Source organism: Sitodiplosis mosellana, unplaced genomic scaffold (genome assembly GCF_009176505.1).
Source record: "Sitodiplosis mosellana isolate CC-2019 unplaced genomic scaffold, AAFC_SMos_1.0 Smas_scaffold_12, whole genome shotgun sequence".
Lineage (NCBI taxonomy): Eukaryota > Metazoa > Arthropoda > Insecta > Diptera > Cecidomyiidae > Sitodiplosis > Sitodiplosis mosellana.
In genome coordinates this window covers 100,858-106,221 of record NW_022595254.1, presented here as the reverse complement: position 1 = coordinate 106,221, position 5,364 = coordinate 100,858, and the positions used below count along the sequence as shown (strand labels likewise).

At 38.2% G+C, this 5,364-nt stretch overlaps 1 protein-coding gene across 2 annotated transcripts in view; it reads left to right on the top strand.

Annotated features, from left to right (window-relative positions):
* Positions 1–5,364, top strand: part of LOC129567657 (midnolin homolog) — a 40,082-nt gene that overhangs the window by 19,306 nt on the left and 15,412 nt on the right. The window lies entirely within an intron of this gene.

The following is a 5,364-nucleotide window of genomic DNA, read 5'->3' as shown; positions in this document are numbered from 1 at the left end:
CTCTCTCTCTCTCTCTCTCTCTCTCTCTCTCTCTCTCTCTCTCTCTCGCTCCCCGTCTAGTCGATCGTTTAAATAATATGCATCTCGGCGACAGTTGAATTTTAGCACATTTTGTTTGTTTCTTCTTTCGTTACAATATCAGTTTTTTTTCTTCTCTGCTTTGCCTTGCCTTGCATTATGCTAATAATGACCTGGACCATTAGCATGAGAAATGAACATTTCATCGTTGCATACACAATAATTCCAGTGCATATGCTATCATTACTTTGGCTCGTCGTCGTCATCGGCAGCAAACATGCATCCACGATCATCGCACAAAGGGCATTGCATTTTATTCTTCTTTTATTAAATCGATTGCTAAATGATATGAAAGAGTGTATTCAGTTGTTGCTGTTGTTGTTGTGTTTTTTTCGTTCATCTTTTATTTTCATCGCTCGGCTCGCTGGACATAGTCACTCTTTCTCCTTCACATACCGTTATTATTATTTGTTTTCAGCAACCGTTTCATACTCACTTTGCACACTCGCTCGTTCGTTCGCCCGCTCATATATCCAGTCCAACATATACACCGCATAATCCAGTGCATATAATACAGTTTCGCAAAAGAAACGAGACGAAGAGCAGAGAAAAAAAGTCGTGCACTTTTCACAAAATATTATGCTTCGAGCATTTTGTAACAAAGTGCGTTCGTATCTCATCACGTCGTCGTTTTGCATGCTACAATTGATGCACACACGAAAAAAGAAAGAAGAAACAACAACCAGCAACAGCACAAGCACAAAAAACAGCAACACTGTTGAACAGAAGAAACAATCTCAGTGCATGTATGCTTTTTGATTTGAAATTGTTCGCACATTTACATTGTGAATAAATTTTCTTCTCACTTTTTGCGGTTCGCTGGGCTCAATGCGCTCGCCTCTGTTCGGCAATATGTTTTGGAATGTTTCACATTTTTTTTTTTCCTCTCTACAACCATATTCAGCTCTTGGTTGTTACGCGCGCGCCGCCGCCACAACCACTACCACAGTTGTAATCGATTCGATAGCCGTGTGTATGCTCGCACATTATAACAGCAACAGCAACAGCAGCAACCATTTGAAAAATGGCAAAATGAAGAAACAAATTATTTCAAAAATTTCATTTCAGAGTAATAAATTCCGTCGATCTGGTCCTCCCACATGGGAAATTTTCAATTTCAATCGAAAATTACCGCAATCACACAACACTACAGCCGGAGTAGAGAGTCACATTTCAAAGACTCTCTCGCTCGCTTGCTCGCTCTAGCTTAGCTCTCTCGAGCAAAGTGATTTATTAATTCGATTCAAATAAAATAGGAGTTTGAAAAAATCGAGAAATAAAATGCGGCGAAAGAAAAGCGCTGTTCAAGCACTATTTTCACAGTCATTGACATGATCTGACTGTTTTTTTTTAATGTATATTCATTCCAAAATTAAAACACTCACTCTTTGCTGTTATGCTTTTTCGAATTGGTTGTGTTCGGTTGGGTTTTATTTTTAAGCTTAGCTTGCATATTCCGTGCAAATGGTGAAGGTTGATCCGCCAACTGAACTGCTTTAGCAATGCAAATCGAAATGCAGATACTGCTATTGAATGCAAGGATTTCTCTCCCACAAACCAATAAACTTATCAAACAGCAGCGGTAGCAGCAATCAAAACTGAATTGAATCGATTTCGAACAAAAAGAAATGAAATGAAAACGAAACAAATGAATAAAAAAAGCCGCATTGAAATAGAAAAATTTCACTTTTTCAATTGCGATTTGGTTTTTGAAGAAAAATCAACCTACCACATATCCAATTGCAGTTCAATTTATGTCCATATTGAAGAAAATAGGCGAAGTAAAATAGGTGAACAATGCGATCATTTGGATGTTTTGTTGATATTTGATCGTCGAACGTATCGAATGTTGGTGTGAATATTTGAATGTAAACACCAATCAGTCCGTTCACAAAATGTCGCAGACAAATTGAATTGAATCGATCGAGAGAGTGCGAGCGAGCGAATATATTTGACGCGTTCTCATACAATGCCCTTGAACGTTATCGTCGTCATCGACACACTCGTGCAACGTTTGCCGCGACACATGTCGTTGTTTGCGAATGTGAAATGCTTCGACACACGAAGCGCGTTTTAGAAGACCGAAATGAAATCGAAAAACAAGCGCAAAATTATTCGAATGATTCGCAACAAAAGCAGACAATGTGAATAGAAATTTATCACTCAATGTTGACTATATGTACTTCACCTTTGAAGCGGCTGACAACCAAAAGCATCGTCAGTGCCGGAACAGTGACGAACAGAAAAAACAAAATCACAACAAAAAAACATGCAAAGAAATGAAGCGAGAGACAAGAGGTATTGAGAATTCGTATCTGACTGGAACTGGAAATAATAGATCTGACTCTGAAGCAGTATATTACATTTCATGTCATTAAATGGGCACTAAAACTGTAGTTATTGTCATATATTATATTTTGTTGACAGTTTTGTGTTTTGTGCGCTTGCTTAGAGACACGCGTGCATTTCAATCTAATGCTGAACTTTGACAATTGAGCTGATGTTTTTTCAAGATGTCTGTTATCTATAAAATACGTTGTGGCCGCTTGCTCGTTCCTTTTTTCTGTCTCGCTCTCTCTCGCTCGCTCTCCCTTCCTCACTCAGTATGTCGTTTTATAATAAATTTTGCTGTTGTTTGGCCTGAAGTGATTTCTGTTTTTGCTGGTTCGGAAAAACTGACCAAAACTGGTTTACATGCGCAATGCCCATTACTAAGACTCAAGAAATTCTGCATAAACTGTTTCATTTGTCGTACAGTCAATTTTTGGTTGATCGATTCGTAACTCAATTTAGAACAATTTCTTGTTGCTGTTATATTTGTCAATGCACTTGGGTTTCATCGTGGGCTGGATTGAAGCAGTATAAATGCCATGTCTATTTTTAAGTACGTATTTGCATTCAGTTGACCGACACGTAAATTCACCGAATTATAAATAACACTGAAGTTGATGAGCACACCACCTCATTGGCGTTTCGAGAGTGAATTGAAATAGAATGTAAACAAAGCGCACTCATCAAAGTTCATGCAAAAACTCGTTGATGTATTTTTGGTGGTGTGTAATCTCCTGGATTAAAATTGTCTACTATGTACGATTGGGTATTTGTGGGCTGCCACTTGAGCAGTATACGAATATTGATTAAGCATTACTTTATTCATATTTCGTTGCTTCAAAAATAGCTTCAATCATATTCTTACAATTATCCGAAAATAGGATATAAAATCCATTGGAAATTCATGTGCTGACATCAGAACCGCCTCCACCACAAAATCTCCAGTGACTTCTAAGAGCCGCACACGCAATTCTCGGATAAAAATGCGTTTCTTTATCTTTTTAATTCCCATCTGCTGTAGGGCTTCGGTTTGGAAAGAAAAAAAATAGACAGCTTTACGTCCAGACCGTAAGATTCCGAGAGAAAGTCGTAAAAAAGGTATTGCGTACGATTTGCATATGCTAAATCGCACATATGAACCAAATAAGAAGCAAGAAGTCTTTTTCCTTTAAATGTTATCAACAAAGCGGGATTTTTTTTCTTCCCGTTGTGGATCAGTTCATTCGTGTTTCGGAGCTCGTACATTTTGCACAAAAAGGTTATCGCACATTTGACTTACACAAGACAGTGTATGCATACATAATTGAAGAATTCGGATTATTTCACGTCTAACGGTCAACCATTTCTTTTCCGTGTATGAATTTTCGTTTTTTTCGTTCGACAATGCAAAAATTTCATCGTCAAAGATCATTAACATACATTGCCTACCGCCGCGCAGTTAAAGGTGATTCAGTTTTTATTCCGCTCTCGCTCAATGTTACAAAACAAAACGAATCGAAGCCTATAATAATAATGGAAACTGCCCAATACCTTTGGCTGGATCGTTTTATGGGTTCCATAATTCGAAATTCGTCAAGTTTTTTTTGGTGTTTCGAGCATTTGCACATCAGACCACATTTTGGTATGTGCATACAATAAGCCTACTGAATTTGGCCCCACACAATTGTGTGTGTGTTGTTCATGATTCGAGCAGCCGTACAAAATGTTGTATCTCTGTTGCTGCTGGTTAGTTTTTTTTTCGGGGCAGCCCAGTTTGGATAGTTTTCTTTTTAGTTTGTTGTGATTTTTGACGGGGGATAAAAGCCACACACCGAAGCAGCCGAAGCAGTCGCAGCAGCAGCAAAAAAATCACAACTTTCACTTTCTGTGCACGGTTTTGTGTGCATGGCAAGGCTACGGTATAATTTGAAATTCGGCCAAAATCGAATTTCTCACCGATTCTTACGTCACTAATGGAAATGTTGAAAGTTGATAGTTGTAATGCAAGCACGAAACCGACGAAAATTTGTGTGACTTTCCTCGGTTTCTCTTCACCAAACAATTTGAATTGGTTTGACTCTCCCGACGCTCGGTTGCCCGTTGTGTTTCTTTAATCACTATCGATTCGAAAAGAATTCGTTAGGCTTTTTTCCCCTGACAATAATGTACCATTGCATGTCAAACATTTTCTGTTGCTATCGATTCATTCGCGCCCACGTTTGATATATTCGCCTTTTCAATTGAATCAGTACCAACAATCTCAGAACAAACTAAAATAGTATGAAGGTTCGAAACATTAGCAAATGTCATCCTCGATTTTGTGCGACGTCAATTCCCTTCTAATGATGTGTGTGGGAATCGATGCGAACAGCCAAGCATCCTCTTACTTAACGAAATGAACAGAGAAAAAAAAACTGCGAATTGCAATCTAAATTTACTTGTGTGTGTTTAGTTGGTGATCGATGAAGTAGTATGATTAAGGAAAGTAATATGCGAATGCAGTCTCATCATTAAGTTTGTGTAATGTGAATATGTTTTCTATTTTAAGATTTACTTTACACCCAAAACAAGCAGCAGCATCAGAAAAAAAGGAAGCAAAACACAATCATTCGATTTTTTGGCAAAGCGTCAAAGTCTTTTCAGATAGAAAGCCTATAGATATTCCCTTTTCATTGTAAAAAAAACGAGCAAAGAAGAAGTGGAAAAGAGAGATTCGTACCCGAAAGGCACCGTACACACAAAAGCCGAAAATAAGTGATTTGAAGCGAGCTCAGTGCTCTATTGATGCGAGTCTCAACCATTATTACTATTATTTTGTCCAAGATGACGATTATTGCAGGCATAAATCAAATGTGAATCAGTTCATGGTAGTGTGCATGTGTGAGTTCCAGGCAGGTTTTTTTTGTAAATTGAGCACACATACTGTCAGTCTCTCTCTCTCTCTCTCTCTCTCTCTCTCTCTCTCTCTCTCTCTCT